This window comes from Eleginops maclovinus, chromosome 15 (assembly GCF_036324505.1).
Source record: "Eleginops maclovinus isolate JMC-PN-2008 ecotype Puerto Natales chromosome 15, JC_Emac_rtc_rv5, whole genome shotgun sequence".
Lineage (NCBI taxonomy): Eukaryota > Metazoa > Chordata > Actinopteri > Perciformes > Eleginopidae > Eleginops > Eleginops maclovinus.
This window is the reverse complement of record NC_086363.1, coordinates 18,680,846-18,698,810: the sequence shown is the minus strand read 5'-3', so window position 1 is coordinate 18,698,810 and position 17,965 is coordinate 18,680,846. Positions and strand designations below refer to the sequence as shown.

Genomic DNA, 17,965 nt, shown 5'->3' with positions numbered 1-17,965 from the left:
AAAGGTTTATTACTCCACAAAAATAAAACACTCACAGGGCATCAAAACCATCTTGGGCAAATGACCTGTACAATTCAATACATGCCAACAGACCTACAAGTACTTTCACCAGTAGACGTTAAAAATAGCCCCAAGGGCCATTTGTTTCTCGTCTCCCCTATTCCTGTAGTATCATAAATCTTTCCTAATCAATAGAGCACCTGCTGTCTCAAATATTTCACTTTCAAGATACCATGTGAGAATAGGATACAACAGTGAATTGTTAATATTTCAAAAGGTTAAATACAATCACAAAGAAATCACAATTTCAACCAGACTTTCTATGGATGTTTTGTTGCCTTTTGTAGTGACTCTATGTCTCTTTTGTAAACATGTTGAGTTTCTTTGTAGCTGCGTTGTATGTCTTTGTGAGATGAAAGATGTTTTTGCATTTTGTAAGTGATAAAATATAATACAGAAGAGTAAGGAAGGCTGTGATGAGCTGTGGCAAGTCAGATATGCAGATGCAGGTGTTATTGGACTGGTCTGCCGACTAGATGATCGCACCCTATTTACATTCAGTGGATGATTGTGGGATCAGGCCGCCGTGTCAGTGCATCTCATCGGCTTATTCTTCCAGACAGGATTTGCAGATATTGATACGAGCTCTGCCTGTGGTGCTGTTCTGCTCGGCGCTGTGTCAAATCACCAAGGAGTGAACCCCGCCCACGCCAACACACCGCTCTCCTCTGCTTCCTAAGCCAAAGCACTGCCATATTATCAGTAAATGCTTATCGAGGGCATCCATCGGTCAAATTCACATGCCATTAAACCAGTCTGTACACACTGGAAAAATTCTGCTCAGTAGAAAAATCATAAAGACAATGTGTTTTTTCTTGTAATACGTATTCAAATCTGGCAATAGAACAAGTGCAAATTAGCTTGGTTAGATTTCTTGAAATAAGATGGGATATTTATATAAATGAGACCTTGTAATTAGCTGGGAAAACTTATTTTGAACCAAATTGGACCCGAAAAAGGAGCCAAAAATACTTAAAGTTTTCTGTTTTCTGAAATTAAGTAAGATTAATTAATTGAAACAAAAGGATCCATGTTTTCCAGATACCACAGCAGCTTAAAAACCTTGTGACATGTCAAAATAAAATGTGTTATAAACTCTAAATAGGATGTTTTCAAGAGTCTTTGACTTAACAATATACAAAATCTCACTGCATTGTTACTTCTTAAGTTATTCTGTCTTAATCCAAGTGTAAAGACATATTCTGACTAGATATTAGATGAACTCTTGGCAGGACTTCAAGTTTTTGCAGTGGGGTGGGGTTGGAAACAGATCTTGTGTTGGAGCTAACGCTAAACCTTTAATTTACTCTGAATGAGAGCTTAAGAGCTCAAATGTAAAATGTGTAAATTAGCTGTAAATGTCAGTGCACAGAAAACCAAAGGCCATTACCATTCATCTCCATCCCAGCAGAGCGTCCAGTGAGACTAGTTACTGTGACACTGGTGTACAACCACTGCTCTTGGGGGGGGGTTTCTGCTCTGGAGCCAGCTGTTACTCTATAAATCATCACTGGACAGGAAGCTCTTTGAGCCCAACAACTAATTCCAGTTTCACATTCCTTCTCAAGTGTGTAGTGTGTGTGTTGGAGCAGAGAGATGTGTGTGTGTGTGTGTGTGTGTGTGTGTGTGTGTGTGTGTGTGTGTGTGTGTGTGTGTGTGTGTGTGTGTGTGTGTGTGTGTGTGTGTGTGTGTGTGTGTGTGTGTATGTGTGTGTGCCAGCTCACTAAAGATTATCCAGACTTGCTTCTCGTATTGTACAGCCCACACAGCGCAGATAAGAAAGAATTGATACAAAAATAATTTCTTTCAATTGGTGTTCTCAAAGCAACTAGCTTAACGAGTGGCAGTACAGAAGGCTGTTTTCGCCCACGGCTTCGTCTCTCAGGCTACGTACAGGCTGCCGTACCTTATTGGTGAAGGTTGTTATGAGTGTCTCTTCAAAGTAAGACTCACAGGCATTAACAAGAGCTGAAAAGGATTAAAAGTATATTCATTTGTTTTCATATCTCCTTGGAATACTGTCTCCAACTTCTCAAACGTACCATAAGACTTAGAAACTTGAAGCAGGAATATAATATTAAATTAGATAAGTGGATAGATCGATAGGTAGGTAGGTAGGTAGGTAGGTAGGTAGGTAGGTAGGTAAGGTCGGTCGGTCGGTCGGTCGGTCGGTAGGTCGTCATTGCACATGAACAAAAAATATTGTAAAACTAAAAAATAGATGGAAGGATGGATGGATGGATAGATGGATAGATGGATGGATAGATGGATAGATGGATAGATAGGATAGATGGATAGATAGATAGATAGATAGATAGATAGATAGATAGATAGATAGATAGATAGATAGATAGATAGATAGATAGATAGATAGATAGATAGATAGATAGATAGATAGATAGATAGATAGATAGATAGATAGATAGATAGATAGATAGCTGGGTGGGTGGGTGGGTGGGTGGGTGGGTAGGTGGGTGGGTAGATAGATGGTTAGTCATTGCGTATGAACAATAACATTTTTTTTAAATAAATACAAATAGAATGAAAATAAATAAAAAAGCAGTTATATATATTTTATAGTGTATATCTATATGAGAAATACCTAAAAAGAGTCTCTGTGGAAGTAGCTGTTGTTTTTATTTACATGTACATTTCAATGACATCCTGTGAGGTAGTGTAAGTACTACATGCGCAAATATGGAACCACCATAACTCTTTTGTCTTGCCAACCATATGGAGACATTTCAAGTCTGACAAAAGCTCTTAAATTGTGCTTGTAGGTAAATGTTCTCATTGGTAATTTTGTAAAGTAATTATTAATCTTATTCATTACATTACAGTAGGCGTAGACTTTTATCAAAAGTGACTTTCAGTTAGTTCACCAACCATAAGACTCTGTTAATACTGTATTAGTACATACATATATTCAAATATGTTCAAAGCACTCTATACATATCTAATTTGAAACGATCTCAGACATTGTGCTCATGTTAGTATTCCATATCAGCATCCTTAATCTCTTCCCAGGTCAGGACATTCTTTCCTTATCACAGTCATCTAGAAGTGTCGCCCCACAGCTGATCAGAGTTAAGACAGGATGAGAGAACATTCTGTAGACAGACGTCAGAGACACAGATCTTATGGCTGACTTTGTCCAAATCTGGTCCAGGATTTGAGGAGAGCCATCAAAAGGATTCATCTTTAGATAAACACGTTTACTGCTTGCCCTGTTTAAGATAAATATCAGGGGCGGGTGGCTGTGCTCCAGGATTTATCTTGGCATATGTTGTCACTACATCTCAGCGTTATATTTTTTATCATCTGTTTTCCTTGGTCAAGCTCCAATAAACCTTCAACGCAACGCGGCCTTGTGCAGCTTCTTTGGTTTTGGAGTACTCTGCTCACAAATTGTGCTTTTCAATTTGAAGACGTAAGTGTTTCGGTTTCATTCACAAATATTTTCAGGTTGTTTGTTTTTTTTTTCCTCTACTGGGAGATGTTTCCATGCTTTCAATTTTAAAAAAGTCTTTATTTTTCTGCACCTCTTTTCCCTCTCTGTATGGTAAGCTGGCCTGCCCTGCTGTGTTTGGTTGACCGCTTAGACATGTCCCGCCCCTCGGCCTGGAAGCACAAGTGTTACATAGTGATGCTATTATGTCCCTAAATAATTCAGATTTTAGACTTTGCAGACCATTTACATTCACAAAAACCTATAGAAAACACTACAGGAAAGGAGAAAACCCCAAAACGCATAATAGGGCCTCTTGAAATAAGAAGTAATCCTTTTAAATGTTCTAAATCACTTGATATACTTTGGCAGTTTTTTTTATCACTTTGAAATGAATGCCACAAACTATGTGAAAGCACTGTTATGGTGCTTTGAGTTTGTGCAGGGTGCTTCTGATAGCCTGCGTGTCTGACTGTGCGCCTCTTGTATCCTTGTGAAAGAGCATGTCTGAGCTGAAGGTGTGCTGTCTTCCTCTGCTCCTCAGGTCGTCAGTTTGTGTTGGTGTAGGAGTAAGAGACGTGGAGGCTGCGAGGCCGTGAGTGAATCTATGGCAGAGAGACAGCACAGTAAAGGTAAGAACTGCCAGAAACTCAGCAAGATGAACACACAATCTGTGCCCAACGGTAATACAACAAAACAACCCAAAGTGAGGAAGGATGTACCTGGGGAGGGAGCCTTCTGTTGCACATCGTTCTCCAACATGACTAACTCTCTCACCAGCCCTGAGAGGCTGTGATCCATTACGCCTCACAATGCAAGAGGGGTAGATGCAATGAAAGACAAACAGATACTGATGATGTCGGCTAAACTGATGCTGTACCTGAGAGTTCACACAACACTTAAGGTCTACACCCAAGCCAGCAGCTCTGTGAAGCTGTACTCAGGTACAGTTGTGCTAATAGCTTAATGCCGTGCTAAGGAAAAAAAAGTATTTTCCATACACAAGTCTTTAAACACTACCAGAGCCCATACCGTGTTGCTGTTAGTGGTTACTTTCTGTCTGTCTTATGTTGCTGTTCCCTTTAGTGTGAACCTGTGAGGAGAATGAACGTGCTCAGTGAACTTCATGTAAGAACTTATGGTGTTACATTAGTTCTGTATGAGTTTAAAAGTAAGGCTTGTGTTGGCTGTGGAAGAAAGATAAGGAAGGCACAAATTGGTCTGCTGTAGTGAGTCAATTGAAAACACTAATCCAAATCGAAAGCCAGTAAACAAAAAAATGGGAAGATTTCCAAAGTTAGTTTGTAGTTGATGACTATCTTATCCAGGATTATTTTGGTTTTGTAATCTGATTTTGACTGTAGACCATTATCCATCTTATTTTGGATTGACCCTTGGTGCACTCACTCGGAATTCTGAGGCCAACTACAACTTTTTAGGGATTTATAAAATTCTGCAGTACAACACTGTGTGGAAATAGGGGAGCAGTAACTACAATTTTCCTCAGGCTTATGCAGATAATTGGGAACAGACACCACAGGCTGCAGCTTTTGTACTTTAAATAAATCAATGTTTGCAACAAGCTTTATGCCTATAGCAGAAAACCTTCACAATATCACCAGGAAGTTCTTCTGAGTTATTCAGTTATTTGGATGAGTCCTAATTTCCATTGAAAAAACACACCATGAGTGAATTCTAATTGCCTCTTCGATTGACAAAATGTACTTTCCTTACATCTTAAAATGCTCCGATTGCTCTGTGATGAGACTGTATTTAAATACATTAATGAAGACACTTTAAAATATTTTTGAGCAGTGAATCCAGCGTGGGTTTAGAAGGGCACCTGATACATGTGTTAGGAACATGGATCCATCAGGGCAGAGCTCTTTGAAGTTCATTCTTCAAGATGGAGAAGTCCTTAGCGATGACAGATGCCTGACTTTAAAGGCATTGACAGCAGATGCCTCTTTCATCCGGAGAGGGCGCCATGCATCACCCTGCAGCCCTCGAACAGCAAATCAATCCAGGGTGGCGGGGGGGTGCTGCTTAGAGAAACACTATCAAATAAGAAAGTGTAGAGAAGAATGCTGAGTACATCGCACATTAACTGGAGATGTCATATGTTCACAATCACAAAGTCTCAATGCAAAACAGTGCGGTATTCTTTTGGCATGTAGGTCCGCACTGACGGATATCAGGAATGGATCTTGTTGTGATTTTTTCCTGATCAATATGTCAACCGTAATTGTGTTTGGTTTTGAAATAAAGTTTTTCATATTGTTGGTTTAGAAAGGATTAAACTTACTTCTTATTCGAAAAAAAGATGGTAGAAAAAGGATTACTTTACACAGGATGTTCTTTTCTTTCTAATCAGTCATTTAGAGATCATATGTTACAGTTATGCAGAAGTGTATTGTATTTGTAACTAAGCTAGTATCCTATGGAAAAACATGCTTTGCTTACATTAGAGGTATTACATAAGTGCCTGTACTTAATAATGTACTCAATACTATTGCCTTTTCAGGAATAATGAGAATTATTCTATTTGTGAAGTCAACAGTCGAGGAATAAATATTCAGCAAACAGTTTGTTTAAAAAAATGGAATTTTGAACTGACTCACTTTTACATTTCACATGGCCCTCTTAAAATGTACATTTTTAATACAAAAACAAAAATCAATCAGCTCCAGCTCCAGTGAAATGTGTTAAGCCATTAAAGGTAAACAAATATATATTTTATGGGGCCTCGAATGTGATATGAGCCTGTCATTTCAATGCACTACTAGGCAAGTGCCTCAAACAGCCCCCCTTTAAAAGCGTATGTCAGGTTAGGAAGAACAACTTTTGGAAAGCCACTTGTTATGTCATCAATACTGTTAGCTACAGTCAGCAATGATTGTGGGTTAAGGTAGAGATGAGATGTGTGCTTATTTATTGTGCGGCCTAATAACATATGCAGAGGCATTAATTTTCCACCTGTCAGTCCTTTAGGTATCCAAGGTTTGAGAGCCCTTGCTCTATAACGTCGCACAGCGGCATCTGACAGACAAGATTCACACAGGCAATAAAAGACGGTTTAAAGGGAACCTCTGAACTAATGATGAATGCTTTTCATATCTTTAAAAAAATACTTTCCTGGGTGTTTCGGATGTTTTGTTAGCTGCACATAACCTGAAATGATGGCAAAAAAAGTGGAAAACCATCTTTTTATTTTTGGCTACACCTGGAAAGTAGTAACCATCCACCTGGATCCATCTTCAGTATGCACATTCATATTTTTTTCATCCTTCAGGTCGTCTATATTATTAATGTATTATCTTTCGTATTCAGTACACACAACATCTTTTACACGTCTGTCCGTCCTTGGAGAGGGATCCTACTCTGTTGCTCTCCTCAAGGTTTCTAAAAAAATACCTTTAATTCTGGGGTAACTTTGATTTTGGTATATATAATGTAATTGATTTATTTCATATTTACTTCAACAAATGTCAATGAAAACCACTTAATCAGTCTTTACATCACGTGACCTGGACACTGGCCATTAGAAATCTATATCAAAACCAAGACTAACATAGCTATTACTCATTATTTTGTGGCTGTGTTGGCTCTTCCAGCTTATAAAACGGTTGTTCCAGTGAAGTTTAAAACCCACAGGGGAGGGTACAGTGCAGAGAGCTGCGTTTGTCTCAGAGGGCACTGGAATTTCTTACTGACAGGATTTCATGTATTTCTTCAGTCACATTCTCTCTGTCAGGTTCTCTTATCCCTAAAGAGCTACAGCAGCAACTGCAGCTGAGTGGATCAATGTGAGAAATGCCCGTGAAATTCAGAGCGTTTTCAGACAGGAATCCTTCTGATTATGTTTCACGGATAATGTGAGGATTTTAACGCACCACGCCGAAAGTACACAATCTCCGGCACACCTTCCGAGTATTGAGTTGCATCCTCTTATGAACAACTCCACTGGCTTAAACGTCTTTTCATATCTCCTTTCAGTTCAGTTATCTCGCATTCAGGACTGAAAGAGCAGAGTTTCTCTTGCTCTCACTAACGCACTCAGCGGATATCATTCACAGACCCACTTTTATCAGTATTGTTCTGCAATGAGGGAAAATCTTAAATGTTTTATTCATCCAACAGTGGGGGGAATTTATATTGTTACAGCAAAGAGACAATGCAGAAAAAAGCAAATACAATAAGTAGGCTTACATATCAAAGAGGAGATCTTTTTCTCATTTTCAGGTTCATATTAGTGCCTCTACTGGGACATGTCTCCATGCTTTAATGTTCAGAAAGCTCTTTATTTTTCTCATACTGCCTGTCCTGCAGCACCTCTTTCCACCCTCTGTCTGAAACCAGAGTCCAGTCTGCTCTGTTTGGTTAGCCTGCCGGCTCAGTTGTGATTGTTCAACCGCTTAGAGATGTCCAAACTCCTAGCCTGTCACGTACAAAGAAACTCCCTCTGACAGGGAAATATTGGATTTTAGCCTTTGCAGACCACATGCATCAAAACCTATATAATACACTACAGGAAAGGGACAACCCCAAATAGTGCGCAAACATAAAAATGAAGTGAAGTAGCAGTCAGAAATAACACTAATAGACTTTTATTTTGTGAAATAAATATTGAAATTTAGCTGAATATAATAATAGCATATGACTGTTCAAACAACACTATCAGTTAAAGACCAACATTACGATTCCAAACCCTGTAGCTACTCACAAACGGTCTCTTTCTTTGGAAATCTTGATTTATCAAAGCATTGTTAAGATGTTTCAACAAGAAATGTAAGTAGGATACATGTATTGCTTTTCTATTGGAAAATGAATTTGTCATAATTGAGTTGGAAAATAATCATATTTTTCTTATCCTCTCCTCACATTTTGTGACACAGGCCACTGAACATTTTCTCGCCTGCTGTGTAAAAAGAAAATTGGCCTTTTACTCATCATTTACTTTCATTATTCCTTCATTCACATTCATTTCTTTTCTTTTAACCTCATGGCTCAGGGTTTAATACATGAAATGTCCCTAATGAGACAATCAGTGACACTTTATTCACAGATCTGCTCACATTTGAGTTGCGCTTTTTGAATTTTTTACTCTTTTTATTTAAGCTCATGCCTGCTCAAAGTGACATATCTTTTTGTCAAACAATAATCAAAGCATTGAGAAATATCAAAGCACTTGTTTCTCCGACTGGATTTTTTGCATAACTCTTTTTTTGGACCTGAATAAACATTAAATGGACGCACCAAATAAATGACAGCTTAGGTAAAATAAGATTGACTTTGGGATCAGCCTTCAAAAACCCATGTAGTGTTGAACACTGTTTTCTATGACCTGCTTTATATTAAGCTGGCTTGTCACCTTTCATACCTGTTCAAGAGCGAGACGAGTGACAAGCAAATCTGAGCAGCACGGACTCCCACTGCTTATTCTGATGCACTGTTTGCTTCACTGATAAGCTGATTCGGTTTGTCAGGTGGTATTACGGCTGTCGGCCTTCATGCTGCCGCAGAATCAGAGGGGTTTTAGCAATCTCAGCTCTCGCAGATCAAAGTCAACCCACTCGCCCCCAGCCCTCATCTCCCAGGGTGAAGCATACCTCACTCAGGGGCCAAAAAGGCAGAGCGCCAAGGGCAGCAGGGGTCAGAGGTCAGGGAGATAGCTGCTACTCATCAGGCAACTCAAGTAGAGCTCAGGACAGAACGAGTGCAGAGTTGTGTGGAGATTATCACTGTTACTGATAGAAACAGGAGAGGAAAACAGTCTAATCCATCTTTCAGAGATAAACAAATTAGTTTAAAGACTGCAAAGAAAATACAATACCATTTATTTCTTTTGAGCCATTCTACTGACTGCTTGTTCCTTTGTCCAACCCCTTAATACAATGAAAAAACTGAACCGTTGACTTTTATGAAATGTATTATGTCAACAGGTTTAGGTTAGTTGGAAATAATAATATTAAGTTTAAATATAAAATATTAGCTTCAACTTAATATTATTGCTGTCAAGTAACGTAATATGTGAAATGTGACATAATATATTAAATTAAAGTCAACGTTCCGTTTTTTTAGTGTAATCGTTCTGATAACAAATCTGATGACTCTTCAGTTTGTTAAAGGTGCCCTATTATGTTCATTTATAGGTTTATTTTTATTTAGTGTATCCACTGGGACATGTCTCCATGCTTTAATGTTCAAAAAGCTCTTTATTTTTCTCATACTGCCTGTGCTGCAGCACCTCTTTTCACCCTCTGTCTGAAACCAGAGCCTAGTCTGCTCTGATTGGTTAGCTGGCCGGCTCTGTTCTGATTGGTCACCACTTAGAGATGTCCCATCCCTTAGTCTGTACAAAGACTCCTTCTAGAGGGAACTTCAAGATTTTACCTTTTACATGCACACAAACCACAATACACTATACTATAGTGTATTGTGGTTTGTGTGCATGTAAAAGGTAAAATATAGTGACTAAAGGAAATGGAAAACCCCCAAAAGCATGAGCTAAATAGATTTAAAAATGATAATGCAATCAAGTACAATAAAATGTTGGACTGTTTTATTTGTATTGTCCTTCCGTTTGAAGCTGAAGACTTTTTCAATTATTTAATAAATCCAATAAAAGAGAGGGACCGTTACAAACCAAACACACTGCCTAATCACATTTGTTACGTCAATCCTCTTTCTTTTTATTTGTCCACTCCCTGCAATATACAGTGACAATAAGAAGTGTCCAGTTACTAGTTATCAAATCTCCGCTTTTTATTGAAAAAATAAATGTGTTCCATGTGCTCCTTAATTAGTTCATGATTAATGTGTCCCCTGCATACTGAATACCAGACATACTTCTAATTTTCAGAGGATGTAACTGGTAAAACTATTTAAATGGAACAAATTGGTCTGAATTGCACAGTATAAGTTAATTAAAAGCACTTAATGTCTCTGTAATGGGCTGATAGGGCTCGCTCACTTCCCCTCGAAAAATATTGGCTCAACATCCTGTGATAAGACCGCAAACTGTCTAATAGCTCCGACTCCTGGTTCCCAATGAATCATCCTGTACCCTCCCGCATCCTCTAATTGGCTCTCATTAATTTGCCCCGCCCCTTCATTCTCTGCATAGACCGCATTGTCTGACCTTGTTTCCAAGGTCTTTTCTAATGAATGCCTGCCTCTGGATTCAAATAATGACTAACCTTTGGCTTTTTTGTATTTTGTGATTTTCTTCTCCTCTCTACCATCCACTTACACGTACTGATTAAGTGCTTAGAGTAACCAAGACCAAGGGTGAGGGTATAAATCATACATGTTCTTCGACAAAAAAAAGTTTTAAATGTGTGTCTTTACATCGCCTTAACATTCCAAAAAAATGTTATACCCTCCCTCAAAATCTTTTATTTTTATTTTTTTATTATCTGTTTGTTGCACCACCTGTATAAGATATGTATACAGAGCCGTGGGCGAAACACCTGATAAACCAACAGATAGAAACATGGATTGTTTTATTTAGTTTACGTATTGTGGACTGAAATACCCTGCTAACAATGCTTCAAATGACATGCTATCAAATGCAATTCAATCCTTCTTGACTTTCAGATGTTCCTGTTAGTTTGCCCACCCCCTGCATGCTATAAAAAAGATACATCTAATCTTTCAATATGTAAACTAAAGTTTAATAGATTACAGAGAAAATGGGATACAGTGTCTGTTTTTGGTGCCATGATGAATATTCTGTTCATGGCTCAACCCCTTAAAATATATATAAATGTCATTTTATGAAAAAGGGGATTTAGTATTTGTTTTGGACCATCCTGTTAAATTTGACAGAAAGTTCAACACACTCCTAGAGGATATTAAAACAAAACATATTTTAAATAATAAAGACATGAGATACAGCCGCTCTAAGAGGACATGTAATGATGATTTTCATTTCGTTCCTCTGCATGTCTCCATGCTTTAATGTCCAAAAAGTGCTTTTTTTCTCATACTGCCTGTGCTGCAGCACCTCTTTACCCTCTGATTGGTCAACCGATTAGAGATGTCCCGCCACTTGGACTATCACGTACAATGTGTTGGAGCGCTAGCCAATAGAATCACAAATGTTACATGATGATGTCACTATACTACAGTAGTAAACCAAGGAGTGTAATTGAGCCATTTTAGCCTGCAGACCATCTACGTACATGAACACAAACCACACACTAGAAAGGAAACCCCCCTCTTTAATGGTATTATAAACAACGGAAACAGTATTACAGCCTCAGAATTCGCAAATCAGGAATGGTTTGAGGGTTGGAGATCCGATGCTGCTGTTGATGGAGGAGATCTTTGATAGAGCTTTCTTTCTTGGCAGCAGATTTGGGTACTATTTTGACGGCCAGTTGTAAAGAAAGATCTTTGTGAGAGAGTCCAGCCAATTGTGGAAGGATATTCCATCAAACAGCCACAGCAAACATGTTTCATTCCATTGAACAAAGGATAAATTGCCGGACCTGCATGCTAATGTGTTCCACTGAAATCTGAATCAGAATCAGAATAGCTTTATTCGTCCCACAGAGGGGAAATGTACAGTTGTTACAGCAAAAAGAGCCAAACAGCTTAGTATTACCCAAGATACAAATTATTTTTAAAAATTACAAGAAAATAAATACACAATTTACCAAATACACATCCTGTAACAGTTCTGAGAGATAGCAAACACAGCACATTCAACCTACTATAACATAGCTTTCAGTCAGCGTGCTGTAGGATATCAATCAGTTTTATTATCACAATTAGTGCTTCACCAAGGTTAATTGGTAACACTTCTGAGGATGGAAACACAAATGTGTTCTTTCACACCAACATCATCCGTCGCAAACATTTCAATTATCAGAGAACAGGGAAGGTGTGAATATTATCTTCTCAAATTCCTTTTTAACAACAGGCTGTCGACTTGTTAACCACTAACGTTTTTAGTGGATTGCTCCAGAGGAAAAACCGTAGATGTGACACGCTCATTTTTGTATTAAAGTCCATGCAGTTTCAACTACCTTTGCCCAACTACTGTATTGGCTATACCAACAATTTAATTATTCATAATGAAATGTTTCTGTGGAAGAATCATGATTATGGGAACAATAAAATGCTATAACAGTTAGTATTTGGTTGTTTGGCAGCTTAAACCTACGGAAAAAACAGAAACGACTAATGAAAAATTGTATGTCAACACATTTCACGTAACCATATAAGGTTAGCTGAAAGCATAACATTAAGTTTAAATATTAGGTTAAAGTTAATAGTATTGCTTTCAACTAACCTAACACAGATATGTGAAATTTGTTGGCATAAAACTTTTAATTAAAGTCAACGTTTCAGTTTTTTCAGTGCATGGAAATCAGATGTGTGAAATCTAGCTTTGTTTTTTTGTTATTTTTAACAAACCACCATTTGAACATAAAGTTACTATTATCAACTTCTGAAATGCAAAATTGTTCATTATAAAAGTATGTTATTGGAATACTATTGTATAAATTATTAAAATAGAAGATAACCTGACCCTAAAAAGGCCAGATTAAACTAGAATAAACCTTGCTAATTGTGGATGCTCCATGAGCTTTTCTCAAGGACCATGCACCTAAGGATAACATTTTAGCCCCAGTGCTATTAGCGGTGTTCCACTTTCAGTCATATTTTACTCATTAGTTTCGATTTGATTTGAAAGCTGTTGTGTAATCCTAACCAGCAGCAGGAATCATTAAAAATGGATAAAAGCAGCGTACACTAGTTAAACATTGGCTGTGTTTGGTTTCCCAATATGTTGGCTTTAACTAAATTACAAAACCTCAGTGTTTTCTTTTCTCATTTGAATGTTTTACACTGTCTTTAAACTCCCAAGATTAGGATACATGTAATACGAGTAAGCAAAAAATCTGTTTTAACCTGTCAGTGATTTTCACACAGTAAGACCTAATTATAACAACCCACTTACAATTAAAATGTTGTTTAATATCTTGCTCAATCCCTTTTCAATTCTACAATTCATCTCATATTGCTAACAATGGCAGAGTTTTAAACAAGCTGTGCTCCAGAGTAAAGAAAGGCTGGTTGCTAAGATAATAATTGTAGTCAGTGAAGGCCGAGTGGGAGCCATTACTCATCATCTGAGAGGCGCTTGATAACACAAACACTGTTTTCATTCATTTCATTATTCCTATTGTGACTTCCAATCTGTTGTCGTTCTGGTTTGTTTTGTTTGCTCTTCAGCTTCTGTCAATGAAAGGTCATGATCCTCCATTTCCCGTTTGTTTTATAAGAAACAATGTAATATACCTGCAATAAGTTTGTGAATGTACTTGTAGAATAATGGCTGTAGAAGAGCCAGAACATTCGGCATACGTTTTAGTTCTATCATTTGTATGTGAAAAAATCATTTGTAATATAACTGACAACTTTTTGTTCATTTTTTTTTTGTTACTTTTGGATTACCTCAATATCAAATGCAGTGAAAGAAATACAAGTTAAAAAATAAAACGTGTAATGTAAGAAACCAGAACAATGTATCGTTAAAAAAGAAGAAAGAAACCAAGATATTTCGTATCAAAATGTATCCTGTTATTATAGACTAGTCCTACAGAAGTATAGAATAGTAGTTTAGAAATGCTGTCTTAGTTTAATAAATAAATTAAAAGCAAACACGGTATTTTTTAAATTAAATCAGGTGCCAACTTATTGCATTGAAAATATATATTAAGGCTAATACAGCTAACTTTTCTGTATCCTGATAATGCTCTCTTGTTGCATGTAACCCCTTACTCCCCAAGCATGGCCATATGATAATTTAGATTTTTTGGAGCAGCAACATTATTTGTGCTGTTTCTGACCGAGAGCAATTATATAAATAAATGTGTGTATGGTATTACACGGCTTAGTTGAATACTCCATTCTCATTGATCAATCTGGACATTTCAGAGGTTGCTAATACTCGATAACACCCAGCTGCTAAGCATAACATCACCATTGCTAAATAGGGTTGGACATCTGTTGAATCAGCAGAAGAAGACTGACAGACAGTAAACACCAACAGGAACTTGGTATCTGCTCTGGCCGTGCTTCAGGATTTGTTAGATCTTAAACGGTGAACAGTTACAGTCGACATCGAGCAGTCCTGCCGTTCATTTTAAGTCACTTTGCTGTTGCCACAGTTCTTGCCATTGAACAGATTTGTTTTTGTTAGCGTGAGCAATACAATCATTTTCAAGTCAATAAATTAATTTAAATGAATATTGCAAGTCAAGTCCTTACTCTGTATAGTATGCAGCCGTGTAATAAGCAGGATAATGATCAGCGAGCCGATCATTATTGAAACAAGAATCCACATAATACATTACATGTCAATTAGCTGAGGCTCTGTCCACGACTGACATACACTTCGATACTTAGGCATGCCTACGCGAGTCATTCGGGATGAAGTATTTTGCCCAAGAACACTTTAAAAAGTTGACTGCAGCAGCCGGGGATCAAAACACTGACCCTCTGATTGGTAGGGAGCCAATCTACCCCCCCATGATGTAAGAGTATTTCCAATAAGGTCATTGCATCCTCTTCAGCTGAGGAAATGCCTCTTTTTAAAGATTTTCGGTACGGCATTAAAAAACGTACTCCGTCTTGCTGTTATAGCTGAGGACATGACATGAATATAAATGCACAAAATCTGTATAATGTGCTGAGCAGCTCAGTACCCAGTGGAGCGGATCACAGAGGCAGTCTGGCAGAGCAGCAGATATGTTCTCCCTCTGAGGGGACCACCATATGGAAACACTGTGTGTGTCTGCACGGCGTCATTCCAGTGTCCGACTTCACACTGCCATGTGTACACACTCATACACAGGCCACGTGGGCATTGTCAGGCTACGCTAAAACACTGCTCTCTTTATGCCTGTTAGCTTTCAAAAGTTATTAAGTCAGAGCATTTAACAGTCTGCTGAATACTGAGGCTGTGGGATGTCAAATTTAGTTTGGTTAGGATAGCCGTTACAAAACAACGGGATGTTACGTAGTCAACTAAATATTTATAATGTGCATGTGATTCAGCCGGATGAGGATTCCGCTTGAAGCCATGAAAATATATTTGTGTGTGTGTGTTAGCTTTCTGCATTCAAAATCCCAAATGCTCCTTCACTCTTCAGGGCTCTGAGTGGGTGGCAGTTTGTGTGTTTCATTGAAAGCGCAGTCAGCAGGGTCAAAGAGACACAGTTTGAACAAAGTGGCGCTGATAGCTAGCTTAACGCCAAGGTCAGGAGTTGTTGTTGAAGAAGAATAAGGAACATGGCGTTTAATTTTTCACACTGAAAAAACTGAAACCTTGACTTTCATTAAATGTTATGTCTACAATTGTTGTATTTGGTTAGTTGAAAGCAATAATATTGAGTTGAATCTAATACATGTAATTTAAACATAATATTATTGCTTTTAACTAACCTGATACAGATCTGTGAAATATGTTGACATAATACATTTAATTAAAGTCAAGTTTTTTCATTGTAATCTGCCTGACGTTCATATTTAACGTCGTCTTCAAACTGGTGGATGATCGTTCGACAGCTGATCTAGTATTGCAGTCATGCCTGAAGACCTGAACAGGACACCATCGAGCAACACTGAGTTAAATATGTCTATAATTGAAATGTATGCTAAACATTCCCTAGAGAAAAATAAAGACATCAAAAACTCACATCAGATATAGTTAGGGTTAACTCTAACAAAAATGCAGATATCTTTAGTTAGATTCTCCTCACTATGCAATAGCTCATTATCATGAGTCAGATTGTAATAAGAGATATCTAAATTTTAATTATTATGAGTCTAAATTCTGGACATTTGTATCAGTTATCCTAGACTTATATGTCACAAATGTTTTACAGATATGCTGTTCATGTTTCCCTTTTGGATTTTTGATCTCTTTCTGAAAGGAAAGAACAGAACATACAACATTTTGGTAGAAACACAATTAGTAGCACAAATTGAACATGCTCTTAAATTTCAGTTGCACTTAAGCCCTATGTCTTTAAACACCGTAGTTAATATGTAATTAAACAACTGACACATTAGTTGTTCTTGTAAATTCAAAACCCTCCATCATTTTTATATTACAGCTTGACCTCCATACATCTATTGGTGTATATGCTTGATTTCAAAGAGTCTTTTAAATACACACACACACACACGCACACACACACACGCACACACACACACACACACACACACACACACACCCTCCTCCCCTCTAATCATCCCAGTGAATCAGTGCATGTTGTGTCTGCGGTTGTTTTCTAAGGGCGATGCTCCAATATCTCATTTCCCTCTCATTTTCCGATAGGAGCGATACATAAATCAGAGTTGCTTTAATCAGCGTTATCATTACCGTCCAGAACAGACACATCATTACTGCAGGTATCCTTGGGATATTCTCGTCTTCTTATTCCCCAAACGAAAGGCACAACAACAGACAGTGTTATCAGGATGAACAAACCTCCGTCTCCCTGCTCACTGTCTTACCAAACACTTAGTTTACTCAGACAGGTTTGTTTTTTGGCACTAAAAGCCCTGCTTTGTTTTTTGTTCTACAGTCTAATTTGATTAACTGTAGAATAAGTCATTTTATTCAAGGGCTCGTATGTTACATTGATAGAATTGTCATCATTTTGAATACAAAACACAGAAAGGGAAGAGGGGAAGTGTGAAAAATGCACAGTGAAGGTTTTATGAATGCTAATGAAGGCTTTGAAAGTGTTTTGTCTTCCTGTGTAAATGTGTAAAAAACTGCCTTTGCAGTGCGATGCGCTGTGTAGTTGTGATTCTGAAACAACAACAGGCCACAGTTTCCCCTGAGCTGCCTCTTCTGTCCCAGATTTAATGCCAACAGTGCTGTGATGCTGCTGGATTCTAGCCCTGCTGCTTATGCTAACATGTTTAAACAGCAAAACTATCTTTTACTTTATCATTCTGTCAGCTTAAATGGAAAGGATGGTTTTGTATAGCATTGGTTTTTGGCATGAAAACACTTGCTCACCTTGAACATAAGACAACTGTTGACCTCTTTCCCTCTGGGTCTTTGGCGTCAGATGTGGATGCTGTTGAAGCATCTGGACAAATTGACCTTAAATTAAAATGTGTGTGGCAAGTTAAACATTCACTTGCTCTCAGTTACACAACAAATTACAAATAAACAAAAACTAAGAACATCAGCTTAAACAGTCGCAGATTGATATAGTGTATATAATAGTGATAACTGCTATAGCTGTGCATACTTTGGAAAAGTAATGAATGTTTTACCAGAATCAGAAAGAAAAAAGCTATACATCTGAGGCACGATAGTCCAGTACTGAAAAGAAAACTGCTTCAGTGATGCTCTTCCTGTTGAAGAAAGTGTGTGTTTATGTACAAAATCATCTTCTGTTGTGATATGTTTACAAG

At 37.8% G+C, this 17,965-nt stretch overlaps 1 protein-coding gene across 1 annotated transcript in view; it reads left to right on the top strand.

The window, feature by feature from the left end:
* Positions 1–17,965, top strand: part of lrfn2b (leucine rich repeat and fibronectin type III domain containing 2b) — a 152,692-nt gene that overhangs the window by 100,072 nt on the left and 34,655 nt on the right. The window contains exon 4 of the mRNA XM_063901532.1: positions 4,053–4,140. The gene's annotated coding sequence lies outside the window, so the exon portion shown is untranslated. The remainder of the gene's footprint in view (positions 1–4,052; positions 4,141–17,965) is intronic.